General features: G+C 41.4%; 1 long non-coding RNA gene across 1 annotated transcript in view; it reads left to right on the top strand.

Moving 5' to 3' along the window:
• The window catches only part of LOC106582950 (uncharacterized), a 52,609-nt gene that overhangs the window by 16,531 nt on the left and 9,479 nt on the right, over nucleotides 1-26,599 (top strand). The window contains exon 3 of the long non-coding RNA XR_001323408.2: nucleotides 1,959-2,031. This is a non-coding gene — a long non-coding RNA (uncharacterized lncRNA). The remainder of the gene's footprint in view (nucleotides 1-1,958; nucleotides 2,032-26,599) is intronic.

The following is a 26,599-nucleotide window of genomic DNA, read 5'->3' on the forward strand; positions in this document are numbered from 1 at the left end:
AACCATGCCAAGAATTTTCCTGAGGGGGAATAGGTTTTGTTGTGACCTTAACGACTGTCTTGGTGTGCTTGGACCATGTTAGTTTGTTGTTGATGTAGACACCAAGGAACTTGAAGCTCTCAACCTGCTCCACTGCAAGCCCATTGATGAGAATGGGGGTGTGCTCGGTCCTCTTTTTCCTGTACTCCACAATCATCTGCTTTGTCTTGATCACTTTGAGGGAGAGGTTATTGTCCTGGCACCACACGACCAGGTCTCTGACCTCCTCCCTATAGGCTGTCTCGTCGTTGTTGGTGATCAGGCCTACCACTGTGTCATCGGCAAACTTAATGATGGTGTTGGAGTCGTGCCTGGCCGTGCAGTCACGAGTGAACAGGGAGTACAGGAGGGGACTGAGCACGCACCCCTGGGGGGCCCCAGTGTTGAGGATCACCGTGGCAAATGTGTTGTTACCTTCCCTTACCACCTGGGGGCGGCCTGTCAGGAAGTCTAGGATCCAGTTGGTGAGGGAGGTGTTTAGTCCTAGGGTCCTTAGCTTATTGATGAGGTTTGAGGGCACTATGGTGTTGAACGCTGAGCTGTAGTCAATTAATAAATAGCATTCTCATATAGGTGTTCCTTTTGTCCAGGTGGGAAAGGGCAGTGTGGAGTGCAATAGAGATTGCATCATCTGTGGATCTGTTGGCAGGGTATGCAAATTGGAGTGGGTCGAGGATTTCTGGATAATGTTGTTGATGTGAGCCATGACCAGCCTTTCAAAGCACTTGATGGCTACAGACGTGAGTGCTATCGGTCGGTAGTCATTTAGGCAGGTTACCTTAGTGTTCTTGGGATCAGGCACTATGGTGGTTTGCTTACAAGGTTACAAAAGCGTGCCACAGGGTTGCTGGCCCATGTTGACACAAATGCTTCTTACAGTTGTGTTGAGTTGGCTGGATGTCCTTTAGGTGGTGGACCATTCTTGATACACACGGGAAACTGTTAAGCGTGAAAAACCCAATAGCATTGCAATTATTGACTCACTCAAACTGGTGCGCCTGGCACCTACTACCATACCCCGTTCAAAGTCACATAAATATTTTGTCATGCCCATTCACCCTCTGAATGGCACACATACACAATCCATGCCTCAATTATCTGAAATCTTAAACGTCCTTCTTTAACCCGTCTCCTCTCCTTCATCTACGCTGATTGAAGTGGATTGAACAGGTGATATCAATAAGGGATTATAGCTTTCACCTGGATACACCTGGTCAGTCTATGTCATAGAAAGTGCATAGACTTTAGTGTTGCTAATGTGTTGCTAATGTTTTGTACACTCTTTGTATTTACAAGTCAATGTATTAACTAGTATGACTATTTTAAATACAGGTGATATATTATGTTACTGTACTTACAGTACTTTCTAGTCTTACAGCATCTCATTGAATTATTCATGTTTTGCAGATCTAAATTTGCCCAGGTTTGAATGTTACAGTCCCAAAGAATGTCTGGAGGGCAGCCATGCAACCAGGCCAGTAGTTCCACTGCGATGGCAAAGCACTGTTGGGTGCTTTAGATGTTGACATGTTTCTAAAAAGCAGCCTGAGTGGTATGTACAGAGATTGAATTGACCGTAGAATTAGAATCAAAGAAGATCCAATCACATGGGCTAATTTTGGAGGTCTCCATCTCAGAATGCACGTATAAGGATACCAGGCATTGTGTCGGAAATACATTGCCTGTGAAAAGAGGCAAGTTGCTGTTCACCCCAGTCAACACTGTTTCGGATGGGAATGTCCATTCTACTCATTCAAATGTTATGGGACAATGTCTGTGGTACAGTATGTATATGTACCTATTATTTGTAGAGTCATTATCTTCAAACCTAACTCAAATTTAAATGTCTGGCTGTGTCATTATGACTTTGGATAATTATTTATGGCACATTTAACTTATTTCATTTGAACAATTCTCAGTGGCAAGCAAAAAGGGGAGAAGATGGGGAGAGAAAGGACAGATTGGATCCTGAAAAAGTGACCGCAATAACTGGTGAGTAGGTTTTTGTTCATCGATTGCAAATGAGCATTTGACAGTGTGTGGGTATTGTCATGATATTTAAAAAAATAATATGACTTTTAAATGATTCATGGCATGCTAAATTCAATGATCTCCAAACTGCATGATGAGACATAAAAATGGTATTCATGAGTTAATCTCTGGGTAAGTAGAATAACGAACTAAGGCTCTAAACCTCGCAGTATACCCTATAACAGGGTTGGTCAATTTAAATTCAATAAATTGAAGATGTTTAATCAGGGACATGTGGGACGCTAGCGGGATGCTAGCAACCACATTGTCCGATTTCAAAAAGGCTTTACGGCGAAAGCATAACATTCGATTATGTTCGGACAGTGCCTAAACAAGAAAAACCACACGGCCATTTTCCAAGCAAGGAGAGGCGTCACAAAAACCAGAAATACAGCTAACATTAATCACTAACTTTTGATGATCTTCATCAGATGACACTCCCAGGACTCAATGTTACACAATACATCTATGTTTTGTTCGATAAAGTTATTATTTATATGCATAAACCCCATTTTACATTGGCGCGTGATGTTCAGAAAATGTATTGCCTCCAAAACCCCCGGTGAATGAGCACATCAATTTACAAAAATCCTCATCATAAATGTTGATAACATTTACAACAGTTATTGAAAGAGTTACAGATACACTTCTCCTTAATGCACCCGCTGTGTCAGATTTCAAAATAGCTTTACGGCGAAAGCACATTGTTCAATATTCTGAGTACAGAGCTCAGCCATCAAAGCAAGCTATACAGTTACCCGCCAAGTTCTGGAGTCAACTAAACTCAGAAATAGTATTATAAATCTTCACTTACCATTGTTGATCTTCGTCGGAATGCACTCCCAGGACTCCCACAAGAAATGTTTGTTTTGTCAATAAACTCCATATTTATGTCCAAATACCTCTGTTTTGTTTGCGCGTTCAGATCACTAATCCAAAGGCATAATGCATGAGCGCAAAACCCGAGACGAAAAGTGAAAAAGTTCCATTGCCGTTCGTAGTAACAACATGTGGTCCCGTGTGGCTCAGTTGGTAGAGCATGGTGTTTGCAACACCAGAGTTGTGGATTCGATTCCCACGGGGGACCAGTACGGGTGAAAAAAATGTATGAAATGTATGCATTCACTACTGTAAGTCGCTCTGGATAAGAGCGTCTGCTAAAATGACTAAAATGTAAATGACTAAATGTCAAACGATGTTTACAATCAATTCTTACGGTCTTTTTAAAATGAATCTTCTATAATATTCCAACCGGAAATAGCGTATTCATTACAGAGGAAAAAGAAGGAGCGGTGCACCTGTGTGAGTGCGTAGTAAACAACTCACTGGTCCCAGGCTTGAGACAGCTCTTATTCTCTGCCCAGTAACAGTAGAAGCATGAAACAATGTTTTAAAGACTGTTGACATCTAGTGGAAGCATTAGGAAGTGCAAAATGACCCCACAGACACTGTAGTTTGGAAAGGCAATCAGTTAAAAAACTACAACCCACTTCCTGGTTGGATTTTTTTGTCAGGTTTTTGCCTGCCATATGAGTTCTGTTATACTCACAGACATCATTCAAACAGTTTTCTATCCAAATCTACTAATAATATGCATATCCTACCTTCTGGGCCCAAGTAGCAGGCAGTTTAATTTGGGCACGTTATTCATCTGAATTTCCGAATACTGCCCCCTGTCACCAAGAAGTTTTAAGGGATAGTTCATTTTTGTACACCTTATAGTCAGATGGCTAACAACAAAAAAAACGATGGGGGCAATGAGCCAAATCCCCTGAAGTTAATAGTGGCTAGTTAAACAACTCTGAACCATTGATGATTTTTTTTCCTGGCCCACTTTCAGGGTAAGGAACCATCTGACTGACTATATGGTGCAAAAAAGTTAACTATGCATTAATTGAATTTACAAATCAATCATTGCAAATTGGGCATTAATGGTCAAATATTTCTTAATCACTTTTTTAGGATGGGGACAGCATTCGGAATTTTGGATGAAAAGCGTGCACAAAGTAAACTTCCTGCTACTCAGGCCCAGAAGATGCATATAATTGGTAGATTTGGATAGAAAACACTCGGTTAAAATAGCTTTTTGGTGAAAGCACATTTTGCAATATTCTGAGTAGATAGCCTGGCCATCATGGCTAGCTATTTTGACACCCACCAAGTTTGGTACTCACCAAACTCCGATTTACTATAATAAAAATTGGATTACCTTTGCTGTTCCTCATCAGAATGCACTCCCAGGACTTCTACTTCAATAACAAATGTTGGTTTGGTTCCAAATAATCCATAGTTATATCCAAATAGCGGCGTTTTGTTGTGTGTTCAAGACACTATTTGAAGGGTGACGAAGGGTGACGGGCCCGGCGCGTTTCGTAACAAACAATTTCAAAATATTCCATTACCGTACTTCGAAGCATGTCAAACGCTGTTTAAAATCAATTTTATGCGATTTTTCTCGTAAAAAAGCGATAATATTCCGACCGGGAGTCGTTGTTTTCGTTCAAAGACTGAAAATAAAAACATGGAGTCTCCTCGTGCATGCGCCCCCAGTCTCATTGTTCTCAGATCAACCACTATCCAAATGCGCTACTGTTTTTCAGCCATGGCCTTCAAAGGCATCATTCAACGTTTTGCCACCTTCTGAGAGCCTATGGGAGCCGTAGGAAGTGTCACGTTACAGCAGAGATCCTCAGTTTTCAATAAAGAGAGTGTAGAAGGCCAAGGAATGGTCAGAGAGGGCACTTCCTGTAAGGAATCTTCTCAGGTTTTGGCCTGCCAAATGAGTTCTGTTATACTTACAGACACCATTCAAACAGTTTTAGAAACTTTGGAGTGTTTTCTATCCAAAGCTAATAATTATGTGCATATTCTAGTTTCTGGGCAGGAGTAATAATCAGATTAAATCGGGTACGTTTTTTATCCGTCCGTGAAAATACTGCCCCCTAGCCATAACAGGTTAACTCTACATAGAAACACACTTACTAGACTACACATAGAAATACATAAACATAGACCATAAACCAAAAACCCGGAAATACTAAATCAAACACCCTTTTACCAAAACACCACCCCGGACCACATAAAACAAATACCCTCTGCCACGTCCTGACCAAACTACAATAACAATTAACCCTTATACTGGCCAGGACGTGACAGTGTCCCTAAGCTGGCGAATGAGTGATTCTTGCCACTCTGCCTGCTGGAGATACTGCATGTTGGTTCCAACTTTAAAAGTAACAAACAACGAAGTTAGCAGGGCCCGGTTTCCCAAAAGCATCTTAAGACTAAATTCACTGGACCTGGGTCTTTTGCGAAATGCCTTTGTCATTGTCACACCATATGGATAAGGGCATTTATGTAATGCACCAGAAATACTCTAAATGGTGAGATGGGAAACTCTGTATCTGGGGGCGGGGTTTAGCTGAGCCTGCTAGCTAACAAAACGTCATATTGGTATATTTTTTAACCTGTACTTAACAAGGCAAGTCAGTTAAGAACAAATTCTTATTAACAATGACTGCCTACCCCAGCCAAACCCTAACCCGGATGACGCTGGGCTAGTTGTGCGCTGCCCTATGAGACCCCCAATCACAGCCGGTTGTGATTCAGCCTGGAATCAAACTAGGGTCTGTAGTGACACCTCTAGCACTGAGATGCAGTGCCTTTAAACCGATGCACCACTCGGGAGTCCAACTTATGGAGCCCATCACTCAAGCTTGCAAGCTTATGCTATTAACATTAGCTAGCCATATAATATTCGCTTGCTAGCAATTGCTGTGAAGTCACCTAAACTATTTGAAATAACAATAGTGGTATTTTGGGATTTTTGGGGGATTCCCAATACTCTTCCTGGTGTCCACACAAAACATGAAACGTGACATAGTACAGAACATCAATAGACAAGAGCATCTCAAGGACAAAAATGCATACATTTTTATTTTAACGGCACACGTAGCCTACATATCAATACATGCACACAAACTATCTAGGTCAAATATGCGAGAGGCTTTGTGGCGTGAGGTGTTGCTTTATCTGTTTTTTGAAACCAGGTTTGCTGTTTATTTGAGAAATATGAGATGGAATGGAGTTCCATGCAATAATGGCTCTATATAATACTGTACGCTTTCTTTAATTTGTTCTGGATTAGGGGGCTGTGAAAAGACCCCTGGTGGCATGCCTGGTGGGGTAAGTGTGTGTGTGTCAGAGCTCTTTAAGTTAATTATGCAAACCATTTTTGATTTTCAACACATTAGTGTTTCTTATAAAAATAAGAAGTGATGCAGTCAGTCTCTGCTTAACTCTTAGCCAAGAGAGACTGGCATGCATAGTATTTATATCAGCCCTCTGATTACAACGAAGAGCAAGATGTGACGCTCTGTTCTGTGCTAGCTGCAGCTTAACTAGATCTTTCCTTGCAGCACTCGACCTAACGGCGAGTGGTGTCAAAAAGCAGAGCATCTCTTTATTACGGAGGGACCTCTCCCCATCTTCACAATCATTGAATCTATATGTTTTGACAATGACCGTTTACAATCTAAGGTAATGCCAAGTAATTTAGTCTCCTCAACTTGTTCAACAGCCACACTATTCATTACCAGATTCAGCTGAGGTCTAGAACTTAGGGAATCATTTGTATCAAGTACAATGATCTTAGTTTTAGAGATGTTCAGAACCAGTTTATTACTGGCCACCCATTCCAAAACAGACTGCAACTTTAAGTTAAGGGTTTCAGTGACTTCATTAGCTGTGGTTGCTGATGCGTATATGGTTGAATCATCAGCATACATGGACACACATGCTTTGTTTAAGGCCAGTGGCAGATCATTGGTAAAAATAGAAGAGCATAGAGGGCCTAGAGAGCTGCCCTATGGTACACCACACTTTACATGTTTGACATTAGAGAAACTTGCATTAAAGAAAACCCTTTGAGTTCTACTAGATAGATGGCTCTGAATCCATGATATGGCAGAGGTTGAAAAGCCATAACACATATGTTTTTTCAACAACAGGTTATGGTCAATAATATCAAACGCTGCACTGAAATCAGTACAGCTCCCACCATCTTCTTATTGTGAATTTCTTTCAACCAATCCTCACTCATTTGTGTCAATGCAGTACATTTGAGCGCCCTTCTCTATCAACACGCTGAAAGTCAGTTGTTAATTTGTTTACAGAGAAATAGCATTGTATTTGTTCAAACACAATTTTTTCCAACAGTTTTCTAAGAGCAGGCAGCCAGCTTATAGGGCTGCTATTAGAACCAGTAAAGGCTGCTTACCACTCTTGTGTAGCGGAATTACTTTGGCTTCTATCCAGACCTGAGGACAAAGACTTTCCTCTAGGCTCAGATTAAAAATATGAGAGATAGGAGTGGCTATGGAGTCAGCAACTATCCTCACTAGCGTTCTATCTAAATTGTCAATGCCAGGAGGTTTGTTATTATTGATTGATAACAAAAAATTATTACCTCTCCCAAACTAACTTTACAAAATTCAAACTTGCAATGCTTTTCTTTCATTATTAGTTTTTTATGCATGAGTACGATAGCTCACTGTTCGTTGTTGGCATTTCCTGCCTAAATGTACCCACTTTGCATTAAGTAATTATTAAAATAATTGGCAACATCAAATAGTTTTGTGATGAATAAGCCATCTGATTCGATGAAAGATGGAGTTGAACTTGTCTTTCTGCCCATAATTTTATTTAAAGTACTCTTAAGTTTTTTTCCATCATTCTTTATATCATTGATCTTGGCTTCATAATACAGTTTCTTCTTCAAATTTCTCAATTTGCAAGTCAGCCAGTCAGATGTGCAGCCAGACTTATTAGCCACTCCTTTTGCCCCATCTCTTTCAACCATACAGTATTTCAATTCCTCATCAATTCATGGAGCCTCAAGAGTTCTAACAGTCAGTTTCTTAACAGGTGCATGTTTCTCAATAATTGGAAGAAGCAATTTTATAAATTCGTCAAGTACAGCGCCTGGATGTTTGTTATTAATAACATCAGTCCAACAAATGTTTTTTACGTCATCCACATAAGAGTCACAGGAAAATATTCTGTATGATCTCTTTTACACTATTTTAGGCCCAGCTTTTGGGACTTTGGCTTTCCTGGATATAGCCACTATATTGTGATCACTGCATCCAATGAGTATGGATTAGTTTATTTTCTTTTATTTCACCTTTATTTAACCAGGTAGGCCAGTTGAGAACAAGTTCTCATTTACAACTGCGACCTGGCCAAGTTAAAGCAAAGCAGTGCGAGAAAAACAACAACACAGAGTTACACATGGGATAAACAAACGTTCAGTCAATAACACACTAGAAAATCTGTACACAGTGTGTGCAAATGAAGAAAGGAGGTAAGGCAATAAATAGGCCATAGTGGCAAAGTAATTACAATTTAGCAATTGACAATGGAGTGATAGATGTGCAGATGAGGATGTGCAAGTAGAAATACTGGTGTGCAAAAGAGCAGAAAAAGATATATGGGGATGAGGTAGGTAGTTGGTTGGATGGGCTATTTGGGGATGAGGTAGGTAGTTGGTTGGATGGGCTATTTACAGATGGGCTGTGTACAGCTGCAGCGATCGATAAGCTACTCTGACAGCCAATGATTGAAGTTAGTGAGGGAGATATAAGTCTCCAACTTGATTTTAGATTTTTTTGTTATACAGCTTTAGAACAAAGTTCTACAGTATTAGTAAAAATGTGATCGATACATGTGAATAATGTTGTTCCTGTTTATTAATAACCTGAATCAGACTACAGGCACTGGTTACAGTGAGAAGCTTCCTCTTGAGCAGACAGCTTGATGAAAACCAGTTAATATTCAGGGCCCCAAGAACATAGTCCTCTCTGTTTACATCACATACACTATCAAGCATTTCACACATATTATTTAGATACTGACTGTTAGCACTTGGTGGCCTATAGCTACACCCCTAAAGAAAAGGCTTTAGATGTGCCAAGTGATCCTGCAACCACAACAATTCAAACACACTTGACATAAGATCTTCTCTAAGCATTACAGGGATATGGCTCTGAATACATACAGTAACACATCCCCCATAAGCATTTCTGTCTCTTCTATAGATGTTATATCCTTGTTTTGCTACAGTACTGCTGTAACATCAAATGAATTATCTAAATGAGTCTCAGAAATGGCTAATATATGAATGCTATCTGATGTTATTGATTTCATGAACCCTATTTGTAAGACTACATATATTAACATGGGCTTTTTTCAGGCCTTTCCTGGGCAGTTTATCAGAGATATATATAATACTGAAAAGAGCAAACAAAGCAAGAGAAAAAAATACATTCAGCAGTCCATTAATCAATTGATTTGTGTGTGTGTCAGTGGTGGTCAGTGCTGTTTATGATGAGGGAGGACAATATTATTTTTTCATGAGCATGGCCTTATTTCTATTACAGCATGTTGGATGACTGTCATTCATATTCCATTCACCCAGTTCAATGTAACATCGATAGGTTTAGGCTACTACAAGATACTAGAATTTTCAATATACCCATCATGAGGTTGCTACAACCTAGCCTATGAATGAAAGTTTACAACGTAGGTGCACACAGGTCGAGATAAACATTTTAGATGACAGACAGTGACACATGGTCAGACAGTGACACATTCAATAACACCTTGCACACTCTTGCTTGCATCTACCTTATCTAGGGTGTAATCATTAATCCAACATTTGCAATCGAGTGTTTCTATTGGACAAATTCAGGTATTTTTATCCTTGTTTCACTTGCTTCCATTTAAGAAACATTTTTCAACAAAATCGGCGGAATGAATGCACCCCTTGATCGCACATAAACACAGTTCACTTTCATAGCAGCCACATTGTATTCATTCTAGCCTCTTTGCACTTTCCTCCTCTCCCCTGTTCCCTTCTGGAGTGCCTCCTGGACTACAATGAACAACACAACAGCTGTATGTGACCAGGCGAAAAAACCTTTCCAAGCCAAACCATGTCATAACCGCTACATACAGCCTACATAATTGTCCCCATATTAGCTAAAGTAACTTCCTAGTCAACTAATAGATGAATAGAACGAATGCGTTAGTAAACCTGCTACAATCATGCAGTCTATAGTCAGTAAGCAGTTACACTGGCGGGCAATAAATTAAAGTCTTCTTGACTTGGAAGAGATCCAGTGTTGTGTTGGATAGTCATAGCCAGCTAACATAGCATCCCTCTATTTGAGCCGGGTGTTTGAGTAATTCAACTAGCCAGCTGCTTTTGTTAGCTAAGTTGTCACGTCTACTCCCGCTCCTCCCCTCCAGTGTTCGACGTCGCCGATATGCTAACCACCGATCCATCATTAAGCACACCTGGCATTAATCATTACGCGGACCTGCACGTCATCATGAGGCACACCTGGACTCCATTACCTCCCCTATATCTGGCACTGCCTTAGGTTCTTTCCCCAGTCAGTATTGTTCCTGTGTTTTTGTGTAGACGCTACTGTTATGTTGTCCTGTTCCATGTTTGTTGTCTTATTAAACGTTTCACCTGCACCTGCTTCTCGACTCTCAGCATCTCAGTTATAGAATACTGACTCCAGCAGGAAAACAGAATATCTCCCAGACGGTTGACAAGCAGGGATACCTTCTATCTGGCACAACAGGGGATGGCTATGGAAGAGGTTCTTCACAGTGTGCAACGTTTCAAACATACCCAGGAGGCGTTGCCGTCAACTAACGGAGGATATTCTACAACCAGTCGAGCCAGCACTACAGCCCTTTCAGCAACCTGCTCAGGTCAGCGATACCCGTTTGTCCCGCCCGGATAAATATGACGGTACCCCATCTAAACGCCGTGGCTTCCTACTTCAGTGCTCCCTCTACTTTATGCACCAGATGGGAGCCCCCACCACTGAGACATCCAATGTTGCCATGATTATTTCTCTGCTGACTGGGCGGCCGTTGGAGTGGGCCACGTCCATCTGGGAGAGAGGAGAGGAGGAGCTAGATTTATATGAGGTGTTCATGGCTCTGTTCAAATGCATCTTCGATCATCCCCTGAAGGGCAGAGAGGGGGGTGAGCGCCTACTCCAATAATGGCAGGGGGACCAGACGGCTGCCGAGTACGCACTCACCTTCCGGACAGTAGCAGCATCCAGCGGATGGAACGAGCCAGTGCTTCGTACGCTGTTCAGAAGAGGTTTGCTTGAGGAGATCCAGATGGAACTGGCTTGTCGAGACAACACTCTCTCCTTGAATGCATTCATTTTGATGGACATCCATCTGGATAACCTACTTTGGGAGTGTCTGTACTCTCTTCGCTTCTCTCCCTCCCATAGTGAACACACTGGATCAGAGCCTGAACCCATGGAGGTAGGGGTCACACGCCTCCCTGCGGCAGAGCGACGCAGATGGAAACAGCTGGGGCTCTGTCTGTATTGTGGTCATGGAGGGCACCAGCTCCAGCGGTGTCCTGCACTTCCTAATCCGGGATCCACAAGAGCAGAGAGACGGTCATGTGATCTTCCACCTGCTGGGGCAGGAGTGAGTATTCCATCTTCATAACTTTCTGCTAAACTATTTTTGGTGTCCATCACACTAGTTGACTGGCCCTCATGTACTGTATCTACAGCATTAGTGGATTCCGGTGCCACAGAGAACTTTATTGACCAGACCCTTGCCTCCTCTCTTAACATCATCTCATACCCTCTCTCCTCTCCTTTCCCGGTTCAAGCCCTCGATAATCGGCCACTAGGATCCAGAACCATCACACACATCACCCAACCATTAACCCTTACAGTGGAGTCCATTCATCAGGAGAACATCCCCTTATTCATCACCAGTGCATCAGTTCACAAGATCATGCCATGACGCCACTATCTCATGGTCGAGGATGAGAATCACAGACTGGTCACCCGAATGCCGGAGGACCTGCTTCCCCATCCCCTGTGGTTCCACGTCGGTTGAGAGTCCTGTGGTTCCCCTTCAGCCCAACATCCCAAGGGTATTCCAGGATCTGCGGGAGGTATTCTCTAAGACCCTCTTCCTCCTCATCGCCCCTGGGAATGTGCCATCGACCTGCCCGGCAGGGTGTGCGCCTGCGCATCTACCCTCTGTTGGTGGCTGAGACCCAGGCCATGGAGTATTACATCCAAGAGGTGCTCCAACAAGGTTTTATCCGCACTTTCTTCTGCGCCGGCTGGTTTCTTCTTCATGGCCAAGAAGGATTGAGGGTTACGTCCATGTATTAATTACAGAGGACTCAATAAAATCACCACGAAATACCGTTACCCTCTCCCGTTGGTGCCGGCAGCCATCGAACATAAAATCTAATTTGCATCCGGGAGGGGGATGAATGGAAGACTGCGTTTAGCATGATGTCTGGCAACTACGAGTACTTGGTGATGCCAATGCTCTGTCAGTGTTCCAGGCATTCGTTAATGAGGTGTTCAGGGACATGCTCGGACGTCAGGTGGTCGTGTATATTGATGACATCCTGGTCTACTCGGCTACCCTGGAGGATCACATCACTCACGTTCGAGCAGTCCTGGAATGCCTCCTGGCTAACCACCTGTTCATCATGGCTGAGAAGTGCAAATTTCATCAGAAGGCTGTATACTTCTTAGGTTACCAAAACAGCCCGCAGGGTTTGAGGATGGATGACAAGAAAGGTAGATGCGGTCAGGTCATGGCCAGTTCCAACCACCATAAAGGGGTTACAACGGTTTTTGGGGATTGCCAACTTCTACCACCGTTTCTTCAGGAACTTCAGCTCCGTCGCCGCCCCTCTCACCTCTGTCGTGTGTTTGGGCACCATTAAACTGAAGAAATGTTTATCAAATAACTCCCTGTAATTATTATTACGCGATTAAAACGATTAATCGTTTAACCTCCCTGGGCAAGGTGGGAAGCCTCCCCCTTTTTCCTCCAAACATAACGATGGTCATTATGGCCAAACAGTTCTATTTTTGTTTCATCAGACCAGAGGACATTTTTCCAAAAAGTACGAACTTTGTCCTAATGTGCAGTTCCAAACCATAGTCTGGCTTTTTTACGGCGGTTTTGGAGCAGTGACTTCTCCTTTGCTGAGCGGCCTTTCAGGGTATGTCGACATAGAACTCGTTTTACTGTGGATATAGATAGTTTTGTGCCTGTTTCCTCCAGCATCTTCACAGGGTCCTTCACTGTTGTTCTGGGATTGATTCGCACTTTTCGCATCAAAGTACGTTCATCTCTAGGAGACAGAATGCGTCTCCTTCCTGAGCGGTATGACGGCTGCGTCCTCCCATGGTGTTTATACTTGCGTACTATTGTTTGTACAGATGAAAGTGATACCTTCAGGTGTTTGGAAATTTCTCCCAAGGATGAACCAGACTTGTGGAGGTCTACAATTTCTTTTGATTTTCCCATGATGTCAAGCAAAGAGCTGGGTTTGAAGGTAGGCCTTGAAATTCACTTTTCCAAGCTGTTTAAAGGCACAGTCAACTTAGTGTATGTAAACTTCTGACCCACTGGAGTTGTGATACAGTGAAATATAAGTGAAATAATCTGTCTGTAAACAATTGTTGGAAAAATGACTTGTGTCATGCACAAAGTAGATGTCCTAACCGACTTGCCAAAACTATAGTTTGTTAACTTCTTGCCGCTCGATCCCGTATAGCGGGATCAACAGCCAGTGAAAAAAATCAGAGTGCCATATTCAAAACCAAATCTAATAATTTCTATTTCTCAAACATAGGACTATTTTACACCATTTTATAGATACATTTCTCCTGAATCGAACCACGTTGTCCGATTTCAAAAAGGCTTTGCAGCGAAAGCAAAACATTAGATTATGTTAGGAGAGTACATCGACAAAAATAACCACACAGCCATTTTCCAAGCAACTAGCATGCATCACAAAAACCCAAAATACAGCTAAATGCAGCACTAACTTTGATGATCTTCATCAGATGACACTCCTAGGACATCATGTTACACAATACATACATTTTTTGTTCGATAAAGTTCATATTTATATATTAAAACAGCATTTTCCCTCATACTGCCGGTGAATCAGCACCACAATTTACAAAAATACTTGTCATAAACATTGGTACAAAATTAAACTGTCATTCAAAGAATTATTGATGAACGTCTCCTTTATGCAAACGCTATGAAAGATTTCAAAAAAGCTTCACGGGGAAAGCACTCTTTGCAATAATCTGAGTACTGAACTCAGAAAAATACACTATGCTATACAGATAGCCGCCATCTTGGAGTCATCTAAAATCATACATTGCATTAGAAATATTCCCTTACCTTTGATCATCTTCATCAGAAGGCACTTACAAGAATCCCAGGTCCACAACAAATGTTGTTTTGTTCGATAAAGTCCATAATTTATGTCCAAATAACTCCTTGTTGTTCGTGCGTTCAGTTCAGCTACTCCAAATATAGGAAGCGCGTGGATGACTTCGCAACGAAAAGTAAAAACAAAGTTGTATTTACGTTCGTTCAAACATGTCAAATGTTGTTAAACATCAATCTTTAGGGCCTTCAGAATGTGAAGATTCAGTAATATTTCAACCGGACGGTTCCTGTGTCTTGAAAAAGGTTTTGGAACGGAGGATCCACTCTCATGAACGCGCGCCAAGAAGTGATGTCATCCCCTGCCTCAACAACTTCCCCTCCTTCTCATTCGGTCTCTGTTCATCGTAGACACTTCAAACAACTTTGTAAAGACTGTCGACATCTAGTGGAAGCCGTAGGAAGTGCACAATTATTACTAATAGGAAACGACTTGAAGAGAGCCCATGCATCCAGATTTCCACTTCCTGGTAGGATTTCTCTCAGGTTTTTGCTTGCCATATGAGTTCTGTTATACTCACAGACACCATTCAAACTGTTTTAGAAACTTCAGAGTGTTTTCTATCCAAATCGAATAATATGCATATCCTAGCTTCTGAGTTTGAGTAGGAGGCAGTTTAATATGGGCACATATTCTTTCCGAAATTGTCAATACTGCCCCCTATCCTTAAGGAGCTGTAAGAGTTAAGCAGTGCCACGCTTTGTAAAGCACAGGTTTATGTCATATTTGACATTGGTGGTTATGTCACAGTTATACCCCATTTATGTACCCTTCATAGAGCATAACATACGGTTATAGATGATTTGTGACACATTGATGTAGTGTTTATAAAGGCTTTATGAAGCCTTTGTAAGCTGCACGTCATTTAAATTGGGGCCTTATTTCAATTAGGTAATTTCCTTTGATGGACACCTGTCACTTTTCATTTTTAAGTGAGACAAGAAATGATACTGTAACAGATCCGACCATAATTCCAATTTATGCTACTCAGTGTGTAACAGTGAAAGTTAATCCAGGAGGATGGATTTAGTGCACACTTCCAAAAAGTCCACTTGTTTATTTGCCAGAAAGTCATTATCATTGTTTTGTTTTTGGGCCAGGTTATAAGGAAAACAAGTAGGGGTATTGTGTATGTTTACCTTGAAGCAAAAAATTACCATCCGTGAAACATCAATTTTCCCAGTGTTTTTCTTTCTTTTCGGCATGAGTGTGGGCTGTCTCCTTAGTCTCTTTTGCATAAATACATGCATTATGTTTAGGTCCTGGGGTTGTACGGGTAATTCATATCACTAACATAGTTACTGTTATGGCAGACCCCTCACAGTGAAATACGCAACCAAGAGGGAAAACACAGAGGGCTTTTTAGTTTTTTAATAGATAGTGTAGTGGGTTTTAATCCTACAGCAGAAAAAGAGTGATATGACAATGAACATGTTAATTTAATATTATGGCTATGCAGTATGAAAGTGGATGCCCTCATTTAATATTATTATTGATATCAAACTAGACAATTACTTTTTTCTTTATGTAATCTTTAAATACATTGTGATAAAGTATACAACTAACTAAACGTGTGTTTGTCATTGAGAGTAGGGACAACTATGGGGGACATTTGAGAGGAATGGAAGCATCACAGTGTGACCAGAGAAGTAGGTATGTGGGACGCAGCTCAACAGGAGGACTGAGGAAATCAAAGTGCTTTGAATACTGAATACCATTAGGCTACCCACACGTGTCACAGAGACACTGCATGCTAAAACATAGCCTTGGAGCAAATTTCTTAGCTAACCATGATAACCAATGCTCAGTCTATGAAACAGCTTGTCCATTACGGCTAAATCTACACTACCGCTCAAAAGTTTGGGGTCTCTTAGAAATGTCCTTGTTTTTGAAAAGGCACATTTTTGGTCGATTTTAAATAACATCAAATTGATCAGAAATACAGTGAAGACATTGTTAATGTTGTAAATGACTATTGTAGCTGGAAACGGCAGATTTTTTGAATGGAATATCTACATAGGCGTACAGAGGCCCATTATCAGCAACCATCACTCCTGTGTTCCAATGGCACGTCGTGTTAGCTAACCCAAGTTTATCATTTTAATAGGCTCATTGATCATTAGAAAATAATTTTGCAATTATGTTAGCACAGCTGAAAATTGTTGATCTGATTAAAGAAGCAATAAAACTGGCCTTCTGTAGACTAGTTGAGTATCTGGAGCTTCAGCATTTCTGAGTTCGATTACAGGCTCAAAATGGCCAGAAACAAAGAACATTCTTCTGAAACTCATCAGTCTATTCTTGTTCTGAGAAATCAATGCTATTCCATGTGAGAAATTGCCAAGAAACTGAAGATCTCGTACAACGCTGAATACTACTTCCTTCAGAGAACAGCGCAAACTGGCTCTAACCAGAATAGAAAGACTGAGCTAGAGGACAAGTACATTAGAGTGTCTAGTTTGAGAAGCAGATGCCTCACAAGTCCTCAACTGGCAGCCTCATTAAATAGTAACAGCAATACACCAGTCTCAATGTCAACAGTGAAGAGGCTACTCCGGGATGCTGGCCTTCCAGGAAGAGTACCTCTGTCGTGTGTCTGTGTTCTTGTGCCCATCTTAATCTTTTATTTTTATTGGCCAGTCTGAGATATGGCTTTTTCTTTGCAACTCTGCCTAGAAGGCCAGCATCCCGGAGTCGCCTCTACACAAAAACAAGTACATTTCGTAAGTGACCTCAAACTTTTGAATGGTAGTGTATGTTTTCAGGCCTTACAGTTCTATTGACCGATAGAGCACCATTTTTCAAAATTATAGGATCTGCATGGTTTCTTTAAATTCGATTATCAGCAGCTGTCTGTGTCTGAACAGATCCCCATTGTCAATGAGTGCATTAAGATCACAGTGTGAAAACTTTATTCACCTGAAACCCTGAGCCACAGTTGTTGTTTGTAACGTCTTGTCTTTATCTGTCTACATGTTTGTTGTCTGTCTGGCTTTATAAATACATGTGTTTGCCCTCTGAAAGAACGCTCTTAAGGCTGTGTGAGGTATTTGTAATTGGCTCATTTCTTTTTCGATCTTTTCTCAGATGAACACTCTATACAAGCTGTGCTCTCGCAATCTCCAGGAGGTGGACAATACAAATATAAAAACAAGGACATTTCTAAGTGACCCTAACTTTTGAACAGTAGTGTATAAAGTTGTATTTTCTAACAAAAAAAGTCAAACACAGCAGCACCTGTGTCATTTCCCTCTGAAGGTGGTATTTGATGTTGTACCAAACAAATATCTAAGTCTGGCACTACTTCCAGGTGAATAGAAACTTAAAAATGGCAGATTTCTGTCTCTTTTCAGGCCATCTGTTGGGCTATCGCGGGCATTGTTCCTCTCTTGAAGAATGTCCTCTGAAGAAAGATTTGTTTTAAATGACCATTTATGCTGGAATAATAGATATAAATGACTTTTTAATTTTACTCTTCATGAAGCCGCACAACAGTTTGAATCCCACTAACTAGTTGACAAATCACTGCAGTCAAAGTCCTCACAGGAAGTTCATATGCTGACATTATAGGTAAATCATTCATGTGTTAATTGACTGCTTTGAGGCACATAGTAATAAAGAAATAAGATCATTTACACCTTTTACTCAAGTTGAAATGTGTTCTAATTGCATTTTCCCTCCATGCACACCGAGTCAGTGGAAATCCAGCACTCTTCTCAATACAGGTTACATTTCACAATTCCAGATAAAAGTTTAAATTATTGCTTTGACTAATGTGAATAAATGATGTCCTGGATTAGCATTCCGGTGCTTTCCCTGGGTTGGCTTTGCCAAGGAAACAAGCTTGTTTTCCAAATGGCTGCTATTGAGCTAGCTATTGATCACTCCCTCTCACCTCTAGGTGCTGAGAGTAGCATATCAACACTGTACTGGGGAAATATGCTGCAGCAATGCCTGTGAAGCACCAGGGTAAAGTGTGGAGAGAAATCAGTACCCTTGTTATATTCATACAGTATGCTAATGACTGTATGTCATATCTACCTCATTTTTACCTAAAGCCAATCTTTTCCTTTCAAGTGGTACATTTTCCAGCAGGTAATTTTACAAATTGATTCTCAGTCTGACTATGGCATGATCCTTCTTTTAAACATGCCGCTTCTTAACATTTACCAACTCTGAATGTCACTGAATATTGTTTCAACAACTGAAGATGGCAGATAGTATGTGATATTTTAATGTACCTTGGTTGGGCAGTGATGCACCGACAGGAGGCATACGGTATACTTTTTCCTGTCATGGTGCTGTGCATGGTCCTGACTCAGCAATTCTGCTGTTGCTGAACAAACAGCGTGCCTTGCTCTGCTGCAGATATCATGTTAGTTTAAGATTAAATACAATGGCTTGCGAAAGTATTCACCCCTTTTGGAATTTTTCCAATTTTGTTGCCTTACAACCTGGAATTAAAATAGATTTTTGGGGAGTTTGTATAATTTTATTTACACAACATGCCTATCAGTTTGAAGATGCAAAATATTTTTTATTTTGAAACAAACAAGAAATAACACAAAAAAAGAGAACTTGAGCGTGCATAACTATTCACCCCCCCCCCAAAGTCTATACTTTGTTGAGCCACCTTTGCAACAATTACAGCTGCAAGTCTCTTGGGGTATGTCTCTATAAGCTTGGCACATCTAGCCACTGGGATTTTTGCCCATTCTTCCCGGCAAAACTGCTCCAGTTCCTTCAAGTTGGATGGGTTCCGCTGGTGTACAGCAATCTTTAAGTCAGACTACAGATTCTGAAGTGGATTGAGGTCTGGAATTTGACTAGGCCATTCCAAGACATTTAAATGTTTCCCCTTAAACCACTCAAGTGTTGCTTTAGCAGTGTGCTTAGGGTTATTGTCCTGCTGGAAGGTGAAGCTCTGTCCCAGTATCAAATCTCTGGAAGACTGAAACAGGTTTCCTTCAAGAATTTCCCTGTATTTAGCGCCATCCATCATTCCTTAAATTCTGACCAATTTCCCCATCCCTGCCGATGAAAAAGATCCCCACACCATGATGCTGCCACCACCATGCTTCACTGTGGGGATGGTATTCTCGGGGTGATGAGAGGTGTTGGGTTCGCGCCATACATAGCGTTTTCCTTGATGGCCAAAAAAATCTATTTTAGTCTCATCTGACCAGAGTACCTTCTTCCATATGTTTGGGGAGTCTCCCACATGCCTTTTGGCGAACTCCAAACATGTTTGCTTATTTTTTTCTTTAAGCAATAGCTTTTTTTCTGGCCACTCTTCAGTAAAGCCCAGCTCTGTGTAGTGTACAGCTTAAAGTGGTCCCATGGACAGATACTCCAATCTCCGCTGTGGAGCTTTGCAGCTCCTTCAGGGTTATCTTTGGTCTCTTTGTTGCCTCTGATTAATGCCCTCCTTACCTGGTCCATGAGATTTGGTGGGCTGCCATCTCTTGGCAGGTTTGTTGTGGTGCCATATTCTTTCCATTTTTTAATCATGGATTTAATGGTGCTCCGTGGGATGTTCAAAGTTTCTGATATTTTTTATAACCCAACCCTGATCTGTACTTCTTCACAACTTTGTCCCTGACCTGTTTGAAAGCTCCTTGGTCTTCATGGTGCCGCTTGCTTGGTGGTTCCCCTTGCTTAGTTCCCCTTGCTAATTATGTGACTTCTGAAGGTAATTGGTTGCACCAGATCTTATTTAGGGGTTTCATAACAAAGGCGGTGAATACATATGCACACACCACTTTTCCTTTTTTGTTTTTTGACACAAGTAATTTTTTTAATTTCACTTCACCAATTTGGACTATTTTGTATATGTCCATTACATTAAATCCAAATAAAAATCCATTTAAATTACAGGTTGTAATGCAACAAAATAGGAATACTTTTGCAAGGCACTGTACTTTGGGCCAGATTAACTAAGTAAGCATTGGCACCAGAGTAAGTTGAAGCCTTTTATTTTTAATAGGGTATAAAACAATAAAACATGCAATGAATGAAGGCCATGTTTTATTCTTTAACGTAGTACTGAATAGCATGCTGATTATGTTCCTTCACAATGGATTCGTTCTGAACCACAACAGGAACCAAATCACAGTCACTGAAAGGAGGCACATGTTGTTTCCATGACAATCCCAGAGAATACTTATGGAACACATTTCTGTCAGTTTATGGAGAGTTCATGCAATGTACTTTACACCCAATCTGAACGAGATACGACTTCATGATGTGTAATATTTGTAAGAGAGAGTGTGACATGGATAGAGAGAGTGAAGGACTAAAACAGGAGATAACAGCAAGGGAGGAGAAAAAGAGAGAGAAAGAGAGAGAAAGATCTACAGGAGGAAATTAAAATGCCTGAGGCCTCTATATACCTATTGTATGTGTCCCTGTATCCATGAATAAACAGAATAGTCCTCATTTAAGTATATTGGTTAAATGGAATAGTAACTGAAATATGGACAACGAATGTAGGCCTATAACCTCTCACGTAGTTTAACATATATACTGAACAAAAATATAAACGCAACATGTAAAGTGTTCGTCCCATATTTCATGAGCTGAAATAAAATATTCCAGAAATGTTTCATATGCAAAAATAAAAGGGGATTTTTCTCTTCAATTTGGTGCAGAAATTTGTTTACATTCCTGTTAGTGAGCATTTCTCCTTTGCCATGATAATCCATCTATCTGACAGGCGCGGCAAATCAAGAAGTTGTTTAAAGAGCATGATCATTACACAGGTGCACCTTCTGCTGGGGACAATACATGCCCACTCTAAAATGTGAAGTTTTGTCACACAACACAATGCCACAGATGTCTCAAGTTTTGAGTGAGTGTGCAATTGGCATACTGACTCCAGGAATGTCCACCAGAGAATTGAATGTTCATTTCTCTACCATAAGCCGCCTTCAATGTTGTTTTAGAGAATTTGGCTGTATGTCCATACTGCCTCACAACTGCAGACCACGTTTAACCACGCCAGCCCAGGACGTCGACATCCTGCTTCTTCACCTGCGTGATCGTCTGAGACCAGCCAACCAGACATCTGATGAAACTGAGGAGTATTTTTGTATGTAATTTTGTGGGGAATAACTCATTCTGATTGGCTGGGCCTGGCTCCCCAGTTGGTGGGCTTGGCTCCCAAGTGGGTGGGCATATGCCCTCCCAGGTCCACCAATGGCTGTGCCCCTGCCCAGTCTTGTGAAATCCATAGATTGGGGCCTAATGAATTTATTTCAATGGAGTGATTTCCTTATATGAACTGTAACCCAGTAGAATTGTTTAAAGTGTTGCATGTTGCATTTTATATTTTTGTTCAGTATAATATTAAATCCTGTAGAATTATGAATTTAAGCAAAAATTATGCAACAAATGTCAATTTTGTCTCTGAAACAGTGTGATTTCTTTCAGCATTCCTTGAGAAAATATGAATATGTGTGTAATGTGTTATCTTTAACACTGTTATGCAAGCAGACAGTATTTCAACCACATCAAATATCCAGCCTAGACGAACTGAAGTGTTATCAGAAATATGTTTTGTCATTTTCTCAGCTTTTCATTTCCTTAAACTGGTCGAACTGATGACATTTGGACATTTTGCAGAGGACCAATCTTTCCAATATTTTGTAGTAAACGCATTTTCTCTACAGTCTCCAAGCGAAACAAATAACTTTACCAGTGTTAACTGTATTACTAATACATTCTGGTGAGCACTACTTTACTTAGTCTTCTGGCGCAACAAATTATGACAGAAAAGAAGCTACATGTATCAAACTATAGTTGATAAATAAGTAGCCTACCAAATGTCGGAAATTATAAGCAGAAACTTGTCTAACCTCTTAAATGTAGGGTCCCCTAAATAGGGGACCTTCAAATGTTTTATTCAATGGGCATACAGCCATAAAAGGGCATCCCACACCCACAATCCCATAGTCAATATGGCTGCGACTCAAAGTCCAATAGTGTAGAGAAGCTAAAACCACACTGCGTGCACAATTATTAGGCAAGTGAGTATTCTGATCTCATCATTATTTCTATTCACATTTTCGAACTCCAAACCATATAAAAGTGAATAACACCTTATATCAAGGTTTGCATAATTATTAGGCAGCCTCATTTCCTCAGGTAAAATGGGCCAAAAAAGAGATTTAACTGACACTGAAAAGCCAAAAATGTGAAATTCCTTTCAGATGGATGCGACACTCTTTAAATAGCTAAACTATTGAGGCGTGACCACCGGACAATCAAACGTTTTGTTGCGAATAGTCAACTGGGGCGCAAAAAACGTGTGGGGAAGAAAAGGCGCAAATTAACTGCAAAAGACTTGAGAATAATTAAATGTCAAACTACTAGGAACCCATTATCCTCCAGTGCCAACGTATTCCAGAACTGCAACCTACCTGGGGTGTTCAAAAGTACAAGGTGTCAAGTGCTCAGAGACATGGCCAAGGTCAAGAAGACTGAAACAAGACCACCACTGAATAAGATTCACAAGTTGAAGCGTCAAGATTGGGCAAAGAAATACCTGAAGACAGATTTTTCAAAGGTTTTATGGACAGATGAAATGAAAGTGACTCTTGATGGACCAATTGGATGGGCCCGTGGCTGGATCAGTAATGGACACAGGGCACCACTTTGAGTCAGGTGCCAGCAATGTGAAGGAGGGGTACTGGTATGGGCTGCTATCATTGAGGATGTGGTAGTTGGACCTTTTCGGGTTGAAGATGGACTGTAACTCAACTCCCAAACCTACTGCCAGTTTCTGGAAGATTCTTTCGTAAAACAGTGGTACAGGAAGAAGTCCTCAGCATTCTAGAAGGCCACGATCTTTATGCAGCACAATGCTCCATCACATGCATCCAAGTACTCCACTGCTTGGCTAGCCAGCAAGGGCCTCAAAGATGCCTGAATAACGACCTGGCCCCCTTCCTCACCTGACTTAAATCCTATTGAGAACTTGTGGGCCCTTCTCAAACGTGAGATTTACAGTGAGGGAAGACAATACACCTCTTTGAACAGCATTTGGGAGGCTGTGGTTGCTGCTTCAGCGAAAATTGATCGTGAACAGATCAAGAAACTGACTGACTCCATGGATGGAAGGCTCATGGCAGTTCTTGAAAATAAGGGTGGCTATATTGGTCACTGAATATTTTTGAAAGGCCAAAAATGCTATATAATTGTCATTTTGTGCTACTTATCAGTTACACTTACTCTAAAAATTGAGAATCAACAAGTGAGTTGAGAGAAATAATTTTTGTAATTTAGTTGCCTAATAATTCTGCACACTAATAGTTGCCAAATAATTGTGCACACATATATTTCCCTGAGAAAGACAAAACTCACTTTTACTTTGCTAAACATTCAGGTTTGAGGTTCAATAACATTTTGGATTGACTGAGAGCATTGTGTTTGTTCAACAATAAAATTAATCCCGAGGAATACAATTTGCCTAACAATTGTGCACGCAGTGTATATACATCTTGAACAACGTTGATATGTGGTGAAAGCAAAGACTGATAAGGATATGTTATTTGTCGGCCTGTGACCTCCCATTGTCGATTCACAGCCCAGAGAGTCAAGAAGTTAATTTTATACTTTTCACTAAACAACAAAAATCTTACGAGATAATCTTCGATTTGGTCTGTGTTTGAGCTAGAGCTACATTGGGGGCTGTCAAATGAATTGTTATGTTCTTACAAATAAAAGTAGCCTATTATCAATGTTCTCAGATAATGTATGGCTGAATTAGAACATCAAATGTCCACCCATTGACTATATTTTTGCGCACTAAAAGCGTGGCGTTTTTATCTTTATAGCATTAGATTGGAGAGCGACTAAAATGAAAGATGGACAGTCTTGCAGCCAATAAGATAAGCATTACAGTATATCTGTCACGACTTCCGCCGAAGTGGGTCCCTCTCCTTGTTCGGGCGGCGTTCGGCGGTCGACTTCACTGGCCTTCTAGCCATCGCCGATCCACTTTTCATTTTCCATTTGTTTTGTCTTTGTCTTACACACCTGGTTTCAATCCCCCAATTACCTGTTCATTATTTAACACTCTGTTCCCCCAGGTTTGTTTGTGAGTGATTGTTTCTATGTAGGAAGGTCCGTTATTGTGGGCTCTGTTTTTGTATTGCATTTATATTATGTTGAGTAAAATACGGGTATTTACTCATATCTGCTGTCCTGCGCCTGACTCCCATACACCAGCTACACACAGACTTCCTTACAATATCAGATGACCTGGATGGGACTACGTAGGTCTGACAAGCTCTTTTGCGTAATGCGGCCGATTGCTATACGCACTGAGAATGCACAGAGCGCGTCATAGTATTTTGAACTAATTCTTTCATTGCTTTGGCATAACAATGGCTTATCAGGGATGTAAGGGAAAGAGATGTATCAGGGAAAAACCAAGCAAACTACCCAACAGGACATTAAAAACTGTAACAGAAACTGTAACATCTTATGCTTCACAGAGTCGTGGCTGAACGACGACAATATCAACATACAGCTGGCTGGTTATACGATGTACCGGCAGGTTAGAACAGCATTTTTGAAAAACAACAGCTGGTGCACGATATCTAAGGAAGTCTCGAGCCATTGCTCGCCTGAGGTAGAGTTTCTCATGATAAGCAGCAGACCACATTACATAGCGAGAGAGTTCTCATCTAAATTCTTTGTAGCTGTTTACGTACCACCACTGTCAAAGGCTGTATTCCGCTATAAGCAAACAAGAAAACACTCACCCAGAGGTGGTGCGCCTACTTGCCGGGGACTTTAATGCAGGGAAACTTAAATCAGTTTACCTGATTTCTATCAACATGTTAAATGTGTAACCAGAGGGAAAAGAACTCTGGACCACCTATACTTAACACACAGAGATGACTACAAAGCTCTCCCTCACCCTCCATTTGGCAAATCTGACAATAATTATATCCTCCTGATTCATGCTTACAAGCAAAAATTAAAGCAGGAAGCACCAGTGACTAGATCAATAAAAAAGTGGTCAGATGAAGCAGATGCTAAGCTACAGGACTGTTTTGCTAGTAAAGACTGGAATATGCTCCGGGACATCTCCAATGGCATTGAGGAGTACACAACATCTGTCATAGGCGTAATCAGTAAGTGCATCGTTGACGCTGTCCCCACAGTGACCATACGTACATACCCCAACCAGAAACCATGGATTACATGCAGCATCCGCACAGAGCTAAAGGCTAAGCTGCCACTTTCAAGGAGCGGAACTCTAACCCGGAAGCTTATAAAAAAAATCCCGCTATGCCCTCGGACGAACCATCAAACAGGCAGAGCGTCAATACAGGACTAAGATAGAGTCGTACTACACCGGCTCTGACGCTCGTCGGATGTGGCAGGGCCTGCAAACCATTACAGAATACAAAGGGAAGCAAAGCCGAGAGCTGCCCAGTGACACGAGCCTACTAGACAAGCTAAACTACTTCTATGCTCCCTTCGAGGCAAATAACACTAAAACTAAACACTAAGACTAAACAGCTCCCTATGCAACTGGATCCTGGACTTCCTAATGGGCCGCCCCCAGGTGGTAAGGGTAGGTAACAACACAGCCGCCACGCTGATCCTCAACACAGGGGCCCCTCAGGGGTGCGTGCTCAGCCTCCTCCTGTGCTCCCTGTTCACCCATGACTGCGCGGCCAGGCACGACTCTAACACCATCATTAGATTTGCCGATGACACAAAGGTGGTAGGCATGATCACCGACAATGACGAGTCAGCCTATAGGGAGGAGGTCAGAGACCTGGCCGTGTGGTGCCAGGACAACAACCTCTCCCTCAACATGATCAAGACAAAGGAGATGATTGTGGACTACAGGAAATAGAGGACCGAGCACACCCCCATTCTAATCGACGGGGCTGCAGTAGAGCAGGTTGAGAGCTTGAAGTTCCTTGGCGTCCACATCACCAACAAACTAACATGGTCCATGCACACCATGGCAGTCGTGAAGCGGGCACGACAAAACCTATTCCCTCTCAGGAGACTGAAAAGATTTTGCATGGGTCCTCAGATCCTTAAAAGGTTCTACAGCTGCACCATCAAGAGCATCCTGACTGGTTGCATCACTGCCTGGTATGGCAACTGCTCGGCCTCTGACCGCAAGGCACTAAAGAGGGTAGTGTGAACGGCCCAGTA

The sequence above is a fragment of the Salmo salar genome, chromosome ssa22 (assembly GCF_905237065.1).
Source record: "Salmo salar chromosome ssa22, Ssal_v3.1, whole genome shotgun sequence".
Lineage (NCBI taxonomy): Eukaryota > Metazoa > Chordata > Actinopteri > Salmoniformes > Salmonidae > Salmo > Salmo salar.